Raw genomic sequence first — 21,267 nt, forward strand, 5'->3', positions numbered from 1 at the left:
ACATACCCCCCTCCCCCCCCCCCATGTAATGGACCATTGAAGATTCACAGCCTTGGACACACATACGGTTTTTTAATGGATGTAACGGAGCTTGCTCCTATGGTCTCTTTACATTGTGCTGTTCCCAATTTACAGAAGTATAATGGAGTCACTCTGCCACAGAGCTGCTATCACCCCCAAACTCTTGGCACACAGCTTCTCTCATAGCTTCACTTCTCTGTTTCAGTAAAATGCAAACACACACCCCCATCCAGAGCCCCTTGCTGCCAGCGGGAATCCTTTCACGGACTTCATGTGGCTTTGGATCAGGACCTAAAAAACCAGAAGCAAGCTGTCACCTGACTGATTTAATCGGTCACTATTTTTTTTTAATCCAGCGATGGGGACAGCAGTGAAAACAGGGTAACAGGAACTTCCTCGGACAAGCATCTGCTCATAGCACAATCAGTCTGTTCAAGGCAGAATGCGAAGTAGTGTGCAAGGTGCCCACGTTTTCCAGCAAGGCATTCCTAACGTGTTGTGTTTGGATAGTCTTAAATGAAACTCCTCCCATGTGAGCATGTCTCAACCCCAGGCTCATCCGCATCCTGAGCTATGCGGATTTTGTATTTTAAGAGTGTCAACGGAAGAACGTTCCACACACAGTGTCTTAGCCCTTGTGGGCTCTCAGAAGCGCCAGGTCCTGAAGTACTATTCTCTCCTTCCCCTGGGCTTTTTATGCACTTTCCCAAGGAGACAATTTGCATGTAACATTTTCCTCTCTGAACACTGCCTTTGAGTGAATCTTCGAGCCCAGGAGAGCTGTAAAGCAGACAACACAGAAGAGGTGGCATGCCATTAGGTACCGTTGTGAGAGCTGCCGCATAAACCTAGAGCGGGTAGCGTGGGCGGCCGCAGGATATACTTTCCCCATACCATCCCACCAAGCCTCTGCAGAGGCAGCAGTTTGCGCTCCATGCCCCTTCTCCTGGCTCAATCTGCCGAGATGGGCGGAGCAGACAAAGAAAGGGAATCGTTGTGTGTTGCGAGTTCGGCCAGGGCTACACTCAGAAGTTAACATTTCTTGGGGCGTGTGAAAAATCCACACCCCTGAGCAACTAGTTAAACTGACAACCCCAGGTGCAGACAACAGTAAGTCAATGGAAGAATTCTTCCCCTGATCTAGCTAAGGCCTTGTCTACACTAGCACTTATGGCGGCAAAATAGTTTTGTCACTCGGGGGAGGTGGGGGTGTTCCCCGCCCCCACCACACACACACACACACACACACACACACACACACACACACACACACACACACACACACACACACACGCCTCTACTACAGTGATGGGAAAACCCCTCCCGTTGCTGTAGGGTGTCTACACTGAAGCGCTACAGCAACGCAGCTGTACTACCGCAGCATTTCAAGTGTGAACACGCCCTTACCTAGTTTTCTCTTACGGTCTTTAAATTCAAACAAGAGCCAGGCAGGGAGAGAAATTCTAAACTGCACAAGCCGAGGGGATCTGAGTGGGGCAGTTTCAGGGGTGATGTGTAACATGTTGTGCCCCACACATCAGCCAGTGGGTGTAGCAGAAAGTTGATGTGACTCAGCCCCTGGTGGATGGGGATGAAGCAGAAGGAAGTAAGAAGTTAAAGTAGCCTCTTCACATTCACGCTAGCTTACATATTAACTTTCCATTCACTCACCATGGGAGTGAGTTAGTGCTACCATCAACTTACACACACCTACTGACCGACACATAACTCCCCAGCCTTACATCTCATCTCTGAGTTTAATGTCAGCCATGGCAAGAAATTGAAAAGAAACATGTTTTTTTTCCAAGATACCTGAAGAGTCTTTGGGTTTTGAATCATAGCGGAGCAGGGTGACGAACAGATTGCTTGGCAATTTTGAAAAAGAGTTCAGAAAAATGTTCTTGAGGTCAGACCAAAACCAAATTTTTGAAGTTTTCAATTAATTGGAAAGTAAAAAAAAAAAAAAAAATTGATGTTGTGATTGACAAATTAAAAAGACTTGAGTGTTTTTAACACCATTAAAGAAAATTTGAAACTAGAAATTTTCAAACCAAATATTTTTAAAACGTCCAAACAAAAATGTTTAAAAAGTAAAGAATTACTAATATTCGTCTACTCCAGTGTTACTGTCAAGGCTTCTATCAAGTGCTTGGGAAAAGCATTTAAAGCCAAAAGCTCAGATGATTGTATATTTTCACTGGATATGGACTAAAAAGCACTCCATTCAGTTTTTCATTCAAAGTAGCCTGTTGAGACATACCACAAATGTTTTTTGCTCCATAATTGCTATGCAAAGGGATTTATTATGGAAAAGAGATTTGCCCCCATATGATTATCATATTAAAAATTTAATAAAATCAATGTAGTATCACTCTAGAGATAGGTAAATCATTCTGGAAAGTATTGTAAAGTATCTTTTAGAAAGAAATTTGCACTAAGACCCAAAAAAACTCATCATTTTTGTTTCACAATACAACTCTTCCTGACAGAGACAGAATCTTACTCCTGTGCCATACTGGGTCTTATTTTAAATGTTCACTATACCCACCCTAGATAATACTCTTCCTGGTCTTTCCTCACAATTAGGCGTTATTTTCTTGGTTCCTCTTCATCCACACTCTTTTAAAAAACAACTATTACTTTCTACTACATTCCACCTGATCCACACCAAGGTCATCTCATGCAGAGTACTTAACCCGGATCCATCTCCATGCCTCATTCCCTGCATCTCTTCATTCCACTCTACTCAAGATGCCTCTGCTAAAAGATCATCATCATCATCATCATCTTCCTTCATTGCCCTGCTCCACCCCTTCCAGAGTTCCTCTGGTGGCCTCTCTCTCTCCCCATTGAGATGAAGCCTTCTCCCATGAAGTCCATTTTTCAAGTGGCGGGGCTGGGGCCTAGTTATGCTAATCTCCTCAGACATTTCTCCACAGCTTAGCTACAAACCCTTCTCCTGTGAAACGTATTTGTCGGAAAGAGATTAATGTCTTTGGCACAAGGACAACCTCCCCCTCCGCCCACGGGTGGCAGGTCTATTTGGAGTTCAGCAAAGCAAGGACAATCAAGAAATCCAAACAAGAAAGGAAACAGCAAGTGAGCATGTAGGGGTTGTTTCAGAGATTCAAGGTTAGCTCAAGCCAGCCCATCTGATCTCATTAGGCAGCAGGAGTGGTGGAGAGAGAGACTCTCCAAACAGTATCACTGTAGTAGGGTTAGCTGCCTCTTGAGTGCCCTCTCATGGCCAAGGGAGGCTCTGCAGCACCCGGCCTTCATTTCCCCTCTTGGTATCCTCAAACTGGACACACAAGGGGCTTCCATGCGTCTAGCAGCCACTTCTTGGGGTTTGTTTTTATTAGCCAAGTTCAAAATTAAAAAGTTGTCCTCAGCCTGAAGCCGGGCACAGCCCCTCCTCTCTGAGGTGCTCTCTCCTTGCTCTCTGAGCAGCTGGAGAAGATGCAAGGCCCAGCCTGCCTTCTTCCCAAAAGGAATCAGACTTTCAGCCAGGACTTTCTACCTAACCACAACTCCCAGATGGAGTCTCCCTTCCTTGTGGATGGCTGCAGGAGACGCTCCCTTCCTGCAGCTTCACTTTACCATTCTCAGCTGTCAACTGGCCTCTACTTTTCTTAACCCCCCACTCCCGAAAAAGAAGCCTGTTTTAGTCACATGACTTAATTCATTCTCTTCTCCTGGGGAGGTAAATATGCTGTGTCACAGGTGGGCTGAGACCTCTCCCTGTCGAAGAGAGACAGCCCATAAGCATGTATGCAGAGAGGTGAGATTCACTCTAGTATGGCGAGAGCCCTTAGCTCCGAGTTCTCCAGAGGATGCCAGGAGAGGAGGGCCTCTGCACAGCCAGTGTGTTGTGAGGAAGGAGGCTTCCACGCCAGCTGAGGCTGAGGGGGTTGATTCACACGAAGGGCTAACTGGAGTCACACACACTTTTGTGGATCCAGCAACCGGCCCGCCTGCTCTGTGTGCACAGAGTCTTTGCACGATCAAGGCCTGAGCGACTTGCCCACGGTCACAAATGCAGAGCCAGAAATGAAGCCCAGCTCTCCTGAGTCCCAATCCAGACCCGTAATGAAGGCTGGCCTTCTTCTCTTGAGCAAGTTGCTTGTTGTTCATGTTGTACGGAGTGTGTTTGACAAGTAATGCTATATTAAGCAACACATTTCTTTTGTAAAGGGGCACATTAAAAATGTTCCTGTCACAAAACATACAGGATATACACCACAGTGGAGCTATTACAAGGTTGTTGGAACCTTAACTTTCTGGGTGCCTCTTGTTATTTTAACTGCAAAGCCTTAATGCTACATTAACAGAGTGGGGTGTTTTTGCAACTGATACAATTAAGCTTCTCCACAGTTGTTCAAGATAAAGGTGCATTAGAGATCAAAGCCTGGCAGCGAAGTTTGTCTTTGTCAGCTGGAGGAACACAAACATAAAACTGCAAGCGTAGATTAATTTACAGAACCCTCATTTAAGGTGAAAAATCCTTTTAGCTTCAACAACTAGATTCTTAACAGATGTTGCAATCAAATACTGGTGTACCCTTTTCCAACTAGAAGCCCTGTGCTACACAGCACACTGTAGAGTAGATGTATTTAAATCGCCAGAATTTTCTGTTGTAACACACAGGTCTCTAAAATGTTTGAGTCCTAGGGGAAAAAAAAAAATACAGAAATGATTTCATTTATAATACATTTAAAGACAACTTTGAATGAGACGCTGTTAAGAGTGGGCTTGTCATAAAAGCTACTAACTGCAGCTCTTTCAAATACTTCGCTGTCTCCCCATGGGCTCAGCTCTGGAAGTTGGAGTCAAAGAGTTTGGGCTCACAGCAGAACATCATCCTCCATTAAATATGTAGCCAGAGGGCTGACTGGAGGAATTGTCCATAGAGAGGCAGTAATAAGGACGAGTTTCTGTACAAGTTGTGACATGTTTATTACATTACATCTCCTGTAAATAAGCACAAGTCTCCAGACCTGCCAGTCCAGGAGGAGAAAAGTTGACATACAGAGTAGTGGGCAGTGGAGAATGGTTTTTTGCCCATGATTAGAAATGAATAAATTGGTCTGAAGAAGTCATTAAAGATTAATTAAATATTATAGGAAGCTGGTTTAATCTCAGCCTCCATGTACGATGAGTGATGAATTCCAAGTCATCTCGTCAGATACTGAATAATTAAAATATCCCAGAATTCTCATTCTCTACCATGCTGCTGCTTTCAGGTTCATTCCATGCAAGACAGAGTCCTTAAAAACCAGAGGAAATCAGCTATGTGGCAGAAAGAGAACACGGCTATACAGGAAGCATCAAGCTACGAGCAACTGAGACACAGAGATTACCAGGCTCATTGCTGTATGGTTCACAGACCCTGAAATGAGGGAGTTAGGCTAGAACTCTTAGAAGTGATCATTTCTCAGGCTCCAAGATAGCCATGATGCATTGAAAGTGAGCAACTTTCCTCTTCTTTCCTGTACGTAGATCCTGGGAGCAGATACAATAGTTGCGCAGCCTGACAAGCAGCCTCAGACTGAAAAGCATGGGCTGACTGCGTCTGGGAGGGTGGCAATATATTTTTAAGCCTATCAGTGCCTACTCCATTGGGAAGAGATTTGCTCTAACAGTCTCTGCTGGCATGAAGCAGCACTTGAACCGGCTCTTTTCTAACTCCGAGGCAGCTGTTGTGCCAGGTAAGAAAACCAGCGGCTTGAGTTATGCTCCCATTCATACAGATCTCTTCATTTGGTTTATCTGGTTAATTCGGTCTCTTTTTGCCACCTAGAAAGGTGAGTAGGAGATTTCAGCAGTTTATGGACCTGATCCTGAGAAGAGACAAGCATGTGCCGCTCCTAATGACATCCAACTAGGCTGTGTTTTGGGAGAATTCTAATTCCGCTCTGAAGAAACCACTAACACCCGGTGGTTGGACTGTGGCACCATCGCAGCCCTGAGACTTACCTCTCTTTGGGTTTGCTCGTGATCGATTTCATTTCACGCCTGTCTGCCAATAAGCTGTTCCCGTTTGCATCAATCCTGGTGTCAGAGGATTTAATAGTCGAAGTGATCGCTCAGGCCGGATTTACACTCTAGTTTTACATCTGTATAGTTAGGTCATTCAGGAGTGTGAAAAATCCACACCCAAGAGATGTAGCGATACCGACCTAACCCGCAGTGCAGACAGTGCTACGTCGAAGGAAGAATTCTTCCATCTACCTAGTTATCACTTCTCGGGGGTGGATTACCTATGCCAATGGGAGAATCCCTTCTGCCACTGTAGGTAGTGTCTATGCTGTAGCTTTTTAATTATACAAGCCCTGAGCCCTCCCATAATAGGCTGGTTGAAGGGAGTAAGAGTCCTTCATAAAGCCAGCCTCAGTAGGGGTTGTAGCCTTGCCAAATATCACACACCGCCAAGTATGTCAGAGTTAGAGTAACTGTTGACTGGTCCCAGAAACAGAGGACAGCTCCCCAGGGGAGATAAATAGCCATATAGTTAAATGGAGAATATGCCTCTAGAAAGACACCACAGGCCTAGCGAAAGGTGACCAAGGTCCATTTCTCCAGTGCTGTATTTCTTCCAGTCTGCAATGGCTCTGATGCACGAAAATGAAAAATCCAATCTGGGTCACATCGAGAAAGGATTAGGACAAGATAGGACCTTAATCTTTGGCAGAAAAGGCACCTTCTGAGAGGAGACAGAAAGCATGCCTTTCCTTTTCAGTTCTCAAAAATAAGGAACCAGGTTCAGGTGCTAGACTGAAGATAGCAAGGCACTCTCCCTGCACGTGTCAGATACCCTGCCTCCTGCTGCCACCTGGCCATGCCCCCGGCAGTGCCAGCACACACACAAAACCACACCTTCCATAGCTCCAGCTGCCCACTTTGTCAGACATTAGCAATCTAAATCCTTATATGGCCTCCCATCGCCAGCGCGCATTACTACCTTAAGCCTCACACCCCCATGCAAGATCAGGAAGTACTATTAACCCCATTTTACAGATGGGAACAGAGGCACAGAGAGATTAAGTCACTTACCCACAGCAAAACAAAAACCCAAGGGCAAGACAGGAATTGAACCCAGATTTTTGAGATCGCAATCCAGTTTTCCCCTTCCTTTTTGCCACACATCCAGGTTTTTCCTCATGAGAGTCAAATTTTAAGACCAGAAAGGACCACTATGATCATCTAGCCTGTCTTGATAAAACAGGCCATAGTGTTTCATGAAGGAGTTTCCTGTATCAAGTCCCTAACTTCTGGTTGAGCTACATCATAACTTTCAGAAAGTCATCCAGCTTTGATTCAAAGACCTCAAGTGACGAGGAATCCACCACAGTCTTAGGTAGAATAACCACTGGAATAGCCTCCATGTTACAAATGTGCCCTTTAATTCTAGTCGGAGTTAGTTGGGCTTCGGCTTCCAGCCATTACTTCCCCGTGTCCCTTTGCTAGATTAGAGAGCCCTGAGCTAACAGGAATCTTCCCCCCACGTAGGTGCAGATGTACCATGACCAAGTCACATCATGACCCTCTCCTGGATAAATTAAACAGATTGATTGTCTATAGTCTCCCACCATGAGCCAGGTTTTCCAGACCTCAGTTCATTCAAACAGCTCCTTTTTTAAATTTACCAGCTTCCTTTTAAAAAGTCTGGCCATCAGAATCGCACACAGTACTCCAGTAACCGTTTCATTAATCCACTGATAACATGGTAGCAACTGCCCAGGAGCGCTAGTTCAAGTTGCTGGTGGTCATTCAGTTTGGTAAGCAGAAGAGTAGCAGAATCTGAAACAGAGAAGATGATGCAGCATAGCCCTGACTTCCTGCACATCACACTGCTAATAAGTGGACTGAGGTGTTACAGTAGCACCTAGAGATCCCAGCAGAGATCTGGATCTTCCTCTGCTAGGCACGGTACAAAAAATACAGAACCAGGGACAGTCTCCATCCCCAAGAGCTTACAATTTAAATAGATACAACAGTGTCGCAAGGTTGGGGGAGGGGGCAGAGAGAGGAGAAGGGGTATGACATAAGCAGAATGAACAATATGTCCAGAGCTCTGCGCCGCATTCTGCTACTCTTCTGCTCATCTAGCATAACCAGACTGAGTGGCCACCAGCAACTTGAACTAGAGCTCTTTAGCAGCTGCTAACACACTTTCCTATCCAGTGATAACAAGTGAGCAGATGTGCTAGTATTGAAAGAGGGTAATTTAAGATGCAGGTGAACAGTACATTGAGACATTTGTTTCAACCATCTTCCCACACCCTCACTCCACCAACCACTTCCGTTTTTAAAGGAGGCCTTCACCCCACTCTCACATTTTAATTCAGACTGAGTTATGTCACAGTGTAGGGTGGTTAAACGGCATTTGTAAAGCGGCGGCACTGTCTCTTTCCGTCTCATATATTGCAATATGTCACTTCAGGTCTTTCATTACTCCTTGACCAGCAGCAAATTTTTTTGGCATTTTGTAGGCGTAGATGTCAAATTAGATACCCTGTTTTCAGACTTATTGGAACCGCTGGTACATTAGAAGGAGTACTTTTTTAAAAATGATTTCTTATATTTTAAGCTGAGGATGATTTGAAGTAGAATTTTTTCCTAAGGTTCAACCACTTTACCTTTGGAAAGTTTATCCATCACTAGTACTTTGTTCAAGATCAGTAGATTTCTGCAACAACAAACCTAAACTGGAGAGTCCATAAAACAAGTGGATGGGAATATCCTGAAGGGGTGACAATCCCTCAAGTCATACGTTCTTCACGTTCGACACTAACTCAGCACCCAAACAAAATATAAACATTCGGGCTCCATAATTAAATCACGTTCCCTCATCTTAATGAAAGGGCTTACCAGCTGTAGCAGGGATGTTAGACTGCCTGAGGCTAAGCTAGTGTTGTGCCAGCATGCCAGGATGTTTATAGAGAGGTTGGGCCAAATTCTTCTCTCATTTGCACTGGTACAAAAATCAGATTCCTCCATTGACTTCAGTGATGTTACACCAGGCTAGGAGAGAAGAATCTCACCCAATAACTACAAATCCAGGAGATATCATGTGGGAAGAAGAAAGGATTCATCTCATCATAAGGATGGTAGCATTTATAAGTTTATCATGGATCATCAGGGTTGGAAGGGACCTCATCTAGTGAACCCCCCGCTCAAAGCAGGGCCAACCCAACTAAGTTTATGCTCAAAGAAATAATGCCAAAGTCTCTTTTGAGCTAGGTATAAGGCAGGGATAAGTCTTGAGGATTTTGTAATCCATTTCTTCCCCTGCCTTCTGTATAAAGTACTACGTATATTTAGTAGTTTGGGTTTTTAGTTTGTGTGTTTATACTTTTAAAGACCTTTTCAAGGAATGTTTCTTCTCCTCCCCCGAGTTCTTTTCCATGCTATATGCGCATCCAACCGCCATTAATGAGCTTTGGCTGGCTTGCAAGGAGTTTTGACAGCCCTGTTGAACTAGCGCCAAGAAGAGATGAATGTTTGGCTTAGAACAGCACAATGCACTGTTTGTCTCATTGTTACAATGGAAGTGTTAGCAGACTAATGTGACAGGACGGAGCAACACACAACTGAAAAGTGACTGAAAATATAATTCCATGTCAGTAGTGGCTATTGAAAGGTTATTTGTCTCTATCGTCTTTGAGGAAACCTTTCTTATCAACGCAAAATAAAAAACAGGTGTGTGTGTGTGTTTGTGTTTTTGGGGAAGTGATCAATTAGTTTTAAACCTAGCTCTGAGAAGTTGCCTCTCAAGATTTACCTTTAATTCTACAAGCAACTATATAGCAACCCTTTGCAAGAACATGTGCTGAACTATTATGCAAACCATATAGGAGTCTGATCTCATTTCTGCTCTCAGGTACGTCCACATATTCCTGTGATGTTAGTGAGCGGGAACCTATGTATCTGAAGGTAGAATATGGGAGCTGCCATACCAGAACAGAGGTCCATCTCCTCCAGTACCTTGGTCTCCAGATCCTTCAGAGGAAGCTATAAGAATCCCAAAGTGAGCCATGAGATAAACTTGCCTACAGCGAGAGTTTTTTCTTAATTTACTCATGTTACCTTATGCCCTAAGAACACCTTATGTTAAAGATAGGCTATTAACGCTGAACAGACTGAAATAAATATATTCATCCGATACTGAGCCACACTGGAATTCATGGACGGCTTCCCCACTGGAAGGGGACAAACCGGGAATTCTGCTAGGTTTACCTGATGTTTCCCCCCCCCCCGAGTTGGGCCTAGGAGCGCCTGGACTGCCACCCCATGCTGTGGAAAGGGAGTTTAGCTCTCCAGAAGGATGGATGTCCTGGGAACCAAGGGAAGAGATGGTAAGTCTTGGGGCAACTGGTGCCATCCTGTGCCTCTACATGGCTACCTGGCCTCCTCCCCCAACCAATACAGTCGTGTCCGGCAACACAGTAAGTTCTGGAGCATCCGTGGCGACCCTGAGATCCACACGAGCCCCTGGAGACCCTCACCCGACAGTACCGCTCTCTCGGGAGCCAGGCTGTCATGCAGTGCCACTGTGGACTGCCTTCCCCACGCCAGCATTAGACATGAAGGTGCCAGAAACACCTACCTGGCTTTTGAAGATCTGTGGAGGAGTTGCCAGGTTTTCGGATGTTTCTCTGCTCTCGAGGTCGGGTGGTCTTGTGGCTAAGGCACTGGCTGGGACCGAGGCAGTCCAGGCTCAGTTCCTTGCTCTGCTGTACAGCTCTTAGCCAAGTCACTGAAGCACCCCCTCTTACCAAGACATATGCTTAGCTTCAAGCAGGCGACTTCAGCGAGCCACTGCCACGCTTGAAGTTAAGCATATACTGACGTCTGCGCAGGATAAGGGCCTTGATCTCTGCACTTCAGTTCCTCACATGTAAAATGGGGAGAATGCGTCCGTTTTTTTCACCCTTTCGTCTGTGTACTTCAATAATTAGCTCTTGGAGGCTGGGATTGACAGTCTATTACTCTGTGTACAGCACCAAACACTGCCCCCTCCCCCGCCCCATATCAGCTGGGGATTCCTGATCCTACTGTAACATAACTTGTTGTCTGAACTGAACTCATACGCCGAGCATTTGGAGTCTTGCTCATTGCCGGAATAAAAATGCTCTACTTTGGAATTGTTCAGTAAAGAAAATAAGAATCGATCAGTAAAAGTCAGGGGACTGTAGAGATCTTGGGCCTGAATTAGAGATATTTAGGAGCCTAAACATGCACATCGGTGCCTCGTGTGATTTAGAAGAGAGCCTAATGTGAGGCTGAACCGTCACTGAATGTCATAAGAGTTAATTGCCTAATCCAGTGGTTCCCAACCTGTGGTCCCGGGGGTCAAAAGTGGCCCTTGGGGGCTTTCAGAGTGGCCTGCCGCTCTCCTCCCACTGGCTCCATAGGGAGCCGCTGCGTAAGGACCAAGGTGGCACGCATTGCCACGGAGCTGAAAGACGGCACAGGCTCTTTGTTGCAGCCAAGGGGATGGGAGATCAGCACTCTCCTCTCCCTGGCTGTAGCAGGAAGCACAGCAAAGTGCTCTATCTGGGTCCCTAGGTGCTGGGGTCCCTGCTGGAGCCAGAGGGAGGGGAGCACTGGTCTCCCCTCCCCTGGCAGCGGCTGCAGAAGGGAGACATTGTCTAAGGACCCAGGTGGAGTGGACGGGGCCACGGGATGGATGCAGTTTCCCTGCTACAGCCAGGGAGACGGGAGATCAGCAAGGAGGTAGGCAGCCTCCTCGCTGAACTCCTTCCATCTGGCTGCAGGGGGGAGGGTTGGGGTCGGTTGCTGATGGAGGCTGGTGGCCCTTCAGGGTTGTAACAATTATATCTGTGGCCCTCGAGCCAAAAAGATTGGAAACCACGGATCTGTTCAGGCATTTTTGTAAGCCCCTATCTGCAATTTAGGCTCCTGACTACCTTTGTAAATCTGGTCTGTGGTTGCAAAGTGCTTTTTTTATGTACAATATAGCTGTTTACCTACCCTCCAAAAGTAACCAGATTGCATCTGAACCAGCTGTACATAGAAGACAACTACTCAACTTCTCTATATTTTATAGTTTGTTTCTTTCATTTTTATAGAAAACACTGCATTGATAAACATATCTGTTCAGCTAAAGTAAATGTACCGTCGGCTGAAAAGACAAATCACGAACATTTATTTAGATTCCTGGCACACTTAAGGTTTGTTATATAATCATTTAAAATAGATAGTCCTACTCTACGGCGGAGTGTGTGGAACCATTTAGTTACATCTATATTGTCTGCTGCTTGTATGTCAGGAGGAGACAAGCTGGTGCTAAACAGGCCCAGTTTGGTGCAGTATCATTCAGCTGTTCAAATCATGCAAGGTTTTAAAATGCAAGAAAAAAATTGAGTCCTTTGAGCTTGTTACAGTCTATTTTTCATTTACGAGATTGTGCTGCAGTTCTAGTGAACTGAGTGCAAATATGTTTTCCACCTAGTGAAGTTACTAAAATTCCAGTCTCAAGGGCCTAAAGAGACTTGAAGTGTCAGCAGACTGTACTTTTAGAGCCCAGAACACAGAGGCAATACCCTTGTGAGCTCTGTGGGGCAAGGACTGTCATTTATTATAGGTTTGTACTCTTGCTAGTATGATGGGGCTCTGACCTGGTTAAAGGATCTAGGCTAGAAGGGATTGAAAAAAAGAGGGGGGTGGGGAGGAAGAGAGCGGGGACAAAACAGTTTTACAAAAAGAGGGTTGTTTCCATTTTGTAGGGCTCAACGACGGATCCATTGTTAATTTTTTGATGATGTGTCTAATAAAATTTATCACGAGGGTTTGTTTACCAAAAGCCATGTTTTCCCACTGAAAGTCAGGTTTTTTGGTAGGCGCATGCGCGCACACACACACAAATAGTGACTTTGGTTAAAAAAAAAATATTGGTGGAAAACATCAATACATTTGAGAGTTTTTCATTCAAAATCTGGTTTCTTTTCGGGGAAGAAAAAATGCTGTTGGTTTCTTTCCAGTTTGTGTAAATGAGTTTTCACCTACCTCCAATATGTTTGATTGGAGATCCAGAGGGGAGTTGAGAGGCAGACCAGTTGAAAGTCTCTGGGTAAAGATAAGGGAGGAGGGAGAGAAATAGGGGTGATATCTTGATTGGGGGGAGGAGGGTAGATCTACTATAGATCACCAAAAATTGGGAAGAGGAGGCGGCTGCGGCATTTCTAGAACAAAACAGAAATATTAAAAAACAAAGACCTGGTAGTAATGGGGGGACTTTATCCAGACTTCTGTTGGCAGAGTAATAATGCAAACCACAAAATTTCCCCATGTGTTCTTGGAATGTACTGGGGACAACTTTGTGTTTCAAAAAGTGGAGGAAGTACCCAGGGGCAACAGCCATTTTAGACTTGATAATGACCAGCATGGAGGAATTGGTTGGCAAACGGAAGGCAACTTGGATGAGTTGATGATTTTAAGAAAAGGAAGGTGTGAGAGAAGGACGACGACAATGGAGTTCAGACAAGCAGAGTAAAACTCAAGAGGTAAGGTCCCCTGGGAAGAAAACTTAAGAGATAAAGGAGTTCAGGAGAACTGGCAGTTTTTCAAGGAGACAATATTGAAGGCTCAGTGGCAAACTATCCCAACGTGAAGGAAAAAAGATAGAAAGAATAATAGAGGCCAATATGGGCTCCCTCAGGAGCTCTTCAATTACCTGAAAATCAAAGAAGAGGAATAGTCCATGTTTCCCCTTTTTGTATGATTGCTGAGGAGGAAAACAAAAGAATAGCACAGACGTAGGAACAAAATCACAAAATGAATTATACCTAGCAAGGGACATAGACGGCAACAAGAACTGGTTCTTAAAATACATTAGGAGAGAGAGAAAGACAGGAAAGTGTAGGTCCTCTAATTAGCAGGGAAGAAGGAGAGCTCAAAAAAACCTGATGACATCAAGAAAGCAGAGGTGTTTAATGCCTATTTTGCTTCAATCTTCCCTAAAAAGGTTAATGGTGACCAGATATTCAATGCAATTAATGGTCAAGGGGAAGGAATGCAAGTCAAAAGAGGGAAAGAACAGAGTAAAAGAATATTTAGATAAGTAAGATGTTATTCAAGTCAGCAGGGCCTGATGGAATGCATCCTAGCACACTTAAGTAGCTGAAGCAATCTTGGAAACATTAGCAATTATTTTTTAGGGCTCTTGGAAGACAGGTGAGGTCGTGGAGAAGAGCAAACGTTGTACCTTTCTTTAAAACAGGGAAGAAAGAGGACCTGGGGAACTATAGACCAGTCAGTCTAATTTCATACCTGGAAAGATACTGGAACAAACTATTAAACAATCAGTTTGTGAGCACCTAAAGGACGCTAGCTAGGGAATAAACATGGATTTGTCAAGAGCAAGACCTGCCAAAACAACTGCATCCCCCTCTTCTATAGGATTTCTGGCCCAGTTGATAGGGAAGAAAGAGCTGTAGATGTGATATATCTTGACTTTAGTAGGTTTTTGATACAGACCCATATAACACTCTCATAAGCAAATGCAGTCTCTAGAAGAGCTTACTATAAGGTGAGTGAACAACTGGTTGAAAGACTGAACTCAAAGAGTAGTTATCAATGGTTTGCAGTCAAACTGGGAAGCCACATAATTTGGAATTGCTCAGTAAATAAAATAAAACCAAATCAGTTTTTAGGGGTCAATTGTGGGTCCATGATATTCCATAATGACTTGGATAATGGAGCAGAGAGTAGGCTTATAAAATTTGTTCTTGACACCAAGGTGGGAGGGATTGCAAGCACTTGGGAGGGCAGGATTAAAATTCAAAGTTACATAGAGAAATTGGAGAATTAGTCTGAATTCAACAAGATGAAATTCAATAAAGACATGTACAAAGTACTATGCTTAGGAGGGGGGTGGGATGTAGAAAAAAAATCAAATGCACAACTACAAAATGGGGGCTAACCGGCTAGGTAGTAGTCCTGCTGGAAAGGTCTGGGGGTTATAGTGGATCAGAAATTGAGGACAAGTCAACAATGTGATGCAGTTGCAAAGAATTTGGATGTTCTGGGATGTATTAACAAGAGTGTCGTATGTAAGACATGGGAGGTAATTGCCCTACTCTTTTCAGCACTGGGGAGACCTTAGCTGTAGTAGCATGTTCAATTCTGGGCACTACACTTCAGGAAAGTTGTGGATAAATTGGAGAGAGTCCAGCAAAGAGCAACCAAACTGATAAGATATTTAGAAAACCTGACTTATGAGAAAAGGCTAGAAACTTGGGCTGGTTTAGTCTTGAGAAAAGACGACTAAGGAAGGACCTGATAGCCTTAAAGGCTGTTATAAAGAGGATGGCGATCAATTATTCTCCATAACCAGTAAAGTTAGGACAAGAAGCAATGGGCTTACCCTGCAGCAAGAAAGATTTACATTAGATATGGGGAGGGAGGGGTTGTGGAAACCTAACTCTAAGGGTAGTTAAGTTCTGGAATAGGCTTCCAAGGGAGATTGTGGAATCTGCATGATTGGAGGTTTTTGAGAACAGGTTGGACAAACACTTGTCAGGGACCGTCTAGATTAACTTGGTCCTGCCTCCGTGCATGCAGCTGGATTTGACTTTGTGGTCCTTTCCAGCCCTACATGTCTATGAATCCAGGTACTGCTGTAACAAACGAGAAGATCGCGAACAGCATTTGAGTGAGCATGCAGTAAAGTTATCTTTCTGAAGCTCCCCATGGAATTCAGTGATCCATCCGGAAAGGAAGCAGAAGAAACATATGACATTACATAGAATCCAGACTTCCTGAGGCTCCTGGCTGCTCAGGATTTGACCGGCTCTCAAGGCCTCGCTTCTAATCTGACTACAGTTGGTAGGCACCAGAAAGTTGCTACTGTCTGATGACCTTTTGGTGGTCTCCATGAGAGGAATTGGCAATTTTGATCTACTTCCCAATGGACAGATAACTCTGTCCCAGGCATCACCCCCAGACCTCAGAACTCAGTGATTTTTAAAAACAGTGAAGATGTGGCGCCCGTAGCAGACCATGGGAGGTTAGTCCAGTGTAGAAGGTTCCTCTCCCATCACCTCTTCCCTGTTACTAGTACTGGAGTCAGAGCAGGGCTCCCTGTACCCCGCTGAACTTCCTGGGGCTGTTGAAGTAACTCAGGAGTAGCCTTCAGACTCCACTAAGTTACGCTGGGGGACTGGTCTGACACCACCAGCTCAGGGAGCACAAAGATCTCCCCTTCTAAGCAGCTGTGTGCGTTTCTGGACTGTGGCTGAGCAGCCAAAGCAGACTGTGTCTACTGAGAGCCCTCTTGGATTTGGATTCAGAAGTTCTGGTTCCAGTTCCTTATGTGGGTTTCGGCAACTCACTGTCTTATGTCTCCATCTGGAAAGCGGGGATCACCTGCCACAAAGGGTTGTCAAGAACTAGTGAGTTCATGTCTTTCCAGCATGTTGAATGCCAGCAGTTAGCACCTGAATACCAGCTAAGCATTATTAAGGGACCATTTAAATGCAGAGCAGTTACTTCCCGACACACACATATAGGGACGATAACAAGCCTGAAATCTGGCCTCTTGGCACGTATTTTGGAGGAGGTCACTTGCACATTACACCTTCGGGAAGTTGTGCACCAGCATTTCTGAGTCAATGAAAGGGGGGGGGGAAAAAAGCCAGTAGCAGTGATCCAGGTCTGTAGCCGCTCTCATACAATATAAATGAGAGCCTGTTGCTGCATAGAGAGTGCCGGTGTGATTCAGACGCTCAAAACCAGGTCTAGCAGGCAGCGGGAAGTCAGGAGTGGCTCTCTCAGGAGCCAGCATGAGAGGGGTTACTCTCTTTCAGAACTGGTAGCCTCACACACACCCCCCCTATATTCATCATGTGAGGAGCACAGATCAGTGCCATTCCTGAGAGACCTCGTCTTCGGCAGCCCTCTGATAAAACGACAGCTACGCTTGCGGGTCAGCACGCAGCAGTCAGGATCGCTTCTCCCCCATGCAAAACACAATGATTTTCAAGAAGAGACAATTGGGAAAGTTTATCACTGCAAGATGAAAGAACGCTGTGGGATACCAAGCCCGTCGTTTGCCCAGCACTGCTTATCCGCAGGAGGAATTAACCACAGTCCTGGTTAGCCCATCTGGTACGTGAACCACATCTGACAAGAGCGGTGCAAGTCTAATCACTGCAGGAAGTTCCAAAGAAAGAAGATGTTGCCTTATGACCCAGGAGAGCACGGCAGGCTTCTGCCATGCCCAGGCCTTGCTCTTTTTGAGGGCAAGGCAAGGACAGGGAGAGAAGGGGAGGGCACTGTAGAATGTGGCCCTGGTATTCCCCCCTCACACAAGGTCAGGGCATGATCCTCCCCCCCCCCGATTTCAGAGATGAGAGATATGCGTGGATGTAAAAGACAGACAGCGTGTGCAGCACTACTGAAAAGGGTACCCTGCGGTGTGCAGGTGTGAGGGTGTGCAGAACCCCTGGGTTACTGCCTGGTAGCTGGAATACCGCCACGCCCTCTGTGTGACCGGCTTGGGCTCCCTCTCACCCTGTGACAGCCCAAACCCCTGGGAAGTTTTGCACTTACACATCCCTCCATAGGCAAGGAAGGACACCCAGTTTATTTCAATGAACGCGCTCCAGCCACTCACAATCAAGCCGACAACAGAGAAACTCCAGCCGGCTCCTCAGTCGCGGGCCACACTGTCTACCCTGGTCAAAAAGCCGGACCAGTGGAGATTATCATCATCCACTCCGCCCTTCCCTCACACTGGGAAAGCCCCGCACCAGCTTTTGTTGCTGAGCAGTTTGTCCAACCACTTCACCTAAAGACGCACTGGTTAACATTAAACCCGTTTATGAACTACAGAAAAATAGATTTGACGTGACTATGCACAGCAAATGTAAAAAGATTAAAAGGCGTTACCAGATGAAATAAACATAAGATCGCAGTCTAAGTTCTATGCACTAACGAGCTTAGCAACGTCTCACCCTTGTTAGCTGGTCTAAGCAGTTGCTTAAATGCCGGCTGGGCAACCTTCCCTGCTTGGGATTCACCTCCCCCTTTCAAAGTCCTTCTGTCTCCCAGATGACCCAAGCGATGATGTCATGCCTCCTTTTATGGTCTGTTCTAGAAAGCTATGCATGTGACGCGGCAGCTGCTTCCCATTGGTCAAGCAACCCCATTGCGCACATGCTTCCTGCAGAAAAGTTTTCATGGTAAACCATTCTTGGTGGTGGAATCTATTCTTGAATGGGTGAGAGATAGCCATTAACGCGGTCTGGCCACTCCGTTGTTGTGCTTGAAAGGCAGTTCGTGGGAGTTTCCCCCCCTTGTAACATGTTGTAGTAACATTTACAACAATACTGTGGTGGCACACACAATCCAATCCAACAGGATATTCACGTTCAGCAGCAATACCACCCAACAAGGCCTACTTTGTACAGAACGTATCATAATTGTAGGACATGGGTGAACTTGGGGTGTTTTCAGACATGGGGGGGGGGGGGGGGAATCACGCACATTCACGTCAGAGGAATATTTCTCCTCCTCATCTTTGATTTACCTCAGGTATTACAGAGCTTATCACTGGGATTCAGAGCCATTATTATCCAGTCATCTCCCGCACTTGTCCTGTCCCCACTACCTGCTTCAGTGATGCCCCTACCTCTGGCTATGCAGAACAGAGACCTTTCCCCTCTGAGCTGGTTACTACAGTTACATGCTACTGCAACATGTTCTTTTTCACAGCCCCCAGGAGCCATAAAATGAAGGCGCTTTTGCAGCATTTGGTAAAAGTTGCCTCCTCACATGCAATGGTTTTCATCTCAGATTAGCAGGAAACCGTGCATTAAGCAACTACAAGGATTTAGGTAGCCTGCTCTGCCTAGAGCACAGCTGTGGACCAGCGGGCTCAGAGGTTCTCCGAAGGAACATTACAGGGACAACCACTACTGCATCTGTTAATCAGCTCTGCTTCCTTTGACAGCAAGTGACACAAAGAGTTTACTTTCACGTGCTGTCACTTCTCAATTAATTCTGTTGCTTCTTCAGGGGGGCCGTGTGATAAGAGGCCATCAGGTCACCACAGCTCTGTAACTTTACCATGAGGAGTGAACAGAGCGGCAGAGCAACACGTGTGATCAACTCTCCTCTTTCACTGGAAAGGAGCGGCACGAGGTCAACGTTCAGGGTGAATGCAGCGACTGTGATCAGAAGTGGGGAGGCGGCCCCCTGATAGGGGAAGAAAGAAAAGGTGAAGGAGTCTAGGCAACGGGGGATGCCTTAGAATGTTTACTCAGCGCAGCTCACGCAGGAAGCACCTTGTCTCCTCTCTGCAAAGACGTTTGCTCCCTCTGAAGAGGAACTCTGCAGAAGCCTTCCTCATCATAAGGCTTGTAGATGGAGATAGGCCAAAAATTAGAGCACTGAATCTAAATGCCTTTGTACTTGAGGAAACAGAAGGGATATGGCATTTGAATGCATATGTCTGGGTCCACACTCACCCTTATGATCTCGGGACAGAAACAAAAAAATAGGAAGGAGTCGGTTTTCTGTTGAAGAGCTACAGAAATTTCACAAAACAAGACTTCAACTCCAGCTGGCAGAAGTCTCCAGAGAGCAGTTAAACTTGTGAGAATTTCATTATTGGGGGCTGAAATCTCTCACGAAAACAAACAGCCTGACACGTTACATCCAACCTGCTCTCTTTAGCTTGCACGTAATATTGAGCCCCAGTAATCTCACTGAAATGAGAGAGCCTGCAAACATGCTAAGTACTTCACAGGGTTAGGTTCTAGTAGTACTTACTGCAGCTGACCAGAAAAGGCATCTCTCTCTCTCTGCATTTTCTCAGCATTTCGGCCCAGATCTTCAGAGGTATTTAGATACCTAATGCACATGGAAATCAATGTGAGTTCAGCACCTAAATACCTGTGAGGCTCTGAGCTTTAGAACTATGGTAAGGGGTACCAGAGAGAGCCCCACAGTAAAGTGATCTAAAAAGGCAGACACTTCTCCTCAGTCGAATTATCTGTGTTGAAGGATTTTTGGCAGTGAAAAACCCCCCAAAATAAAACTTAAATACCTTTAGGCACCAGCTCTCACTACATTGCCATTAATGAAATGCTATGAGAAAGGTACATAAAGATTCACTTTACCTTGGCAACATCTGAAGCATTTCATAGCAAAAAATCCTCTGTAGCAAAATGTAATATTTAAAACAAATCCAAATAAAAGCAAAGACCAAAAGGCCCCACATACCCTCAAATGCTTTAGTTCCTGCTGTTATCCCTACTTCACTCTTTTAGGAACAACTTATCCCAGGGCTTTTCAACACCTTTTCACAGGCTAACTTAAACCTTCCTCTTCCGTGTCTCTATCTAGCTGTTTTTTTGCCAGGCTTTTCCACACCTGCCAACTCACACCCCCCCACCCCCCCAATCTCAACCAATTAGCATTGACTCATCCAATTACCTTAGAAGTACAAACTTTACCACAGCTCAAGACAGACAGCAACTTAAGAAAGAGTTAATGCTTGGTTCCCACTTGCACAGCAGGTGTCCATGAGCTCCCTGTGGCATGTTACTACACCGTTCAGTGGCTGGGGCTCAGATGTGGGACTAAGTAAACTGGGGTTCTAGTCCTATCACAAATGTGCTGCAAGGGTTGGGACAAGTAACTTCACTTCTGCCTCAGTTTCCCCACCTCTCATATGTGCAGTGTTTTCAGTAGTAAGATTGTCCCAGAGATAGGCCAGTATGCTAATAGCCTGGGTTCAGTTTCCAGATCACCCACAGACATCCTGTCTGAGCTTGAGCCAGTCACTGAATTAACTCTGCGCCTTGTTTTCCCCAGAGGGATTTAATTAGTTGTATTACCACAGAGCCTAAGAGTCCTAGACATGGGCCAACACCCTGATGTGCTAGGTGCTGTACAAACTCAGAACAAAATGACAATCCTTGCCCCAAAGAGGTTACAATCTAAGTAATAATATTTCCCAACCTGATGGGGGTGTTGGAAGCACAAAGTCCATTAATGATTTTGAAGCATTCCAACTGTACAGTAATGAGAGCCAAATAAGTACTTAGGTATAAAAGCTAAGAATCTTATACTTCAATTTTTAAACACCATCCCTGAGCTCTGGTGAGATACTGCTCATTATTCATTACTACAGTTTATCATTAATTATGTGCATTTTTAAAGTGCCTGTAGCTACGATCAGATGCCATGACATTTCTTTTCCATTTACTGAAA

At 45.3% G+C, this 21,267-nt stretch overlaps 1 long non-coding RNA gene across 1 annotated transcript; it reads right to left on the minus strand.

Annotated features, from left to right (window-relative positions):
- Window positions 1-234: 234 nt before the first annotated feature.
- On the minus strand, window positions 235-20,381 carry LOC137147843 (uncharacterized). The gene is made up of 3 exons (XR_010918376.1): window positions 20,275-20,381; window positions 19,822-19,902; window positions 235-312 (listed from the first exon to the last, which is right to left on the minus strand). It is a non-coding gene; the product is annotated as an uncharacterized lncRNA (long non-coding RNA).
- Window positions 20,382-21,267: the final 886 nt, after the last annotated feature.

Source organism: Emydura macquarii, unplaced genomic scaffold (genome assembly GCF_026122565.2).
Source record: "Emydura macquarii macquarii isolate MOO-44397 ecotype Brisbane River unplaced genomic scaffold, CSIRO-AGI_Emac_v2 contig_71, whole genome shotgun sequence".
In the NCBI taxonomy this organism is placed as follows: domain Eukaryota; kingdom Metazoa; phylum Chordata; order Testudines; family Chelidae; genus Emydura; species Emydura macquarii.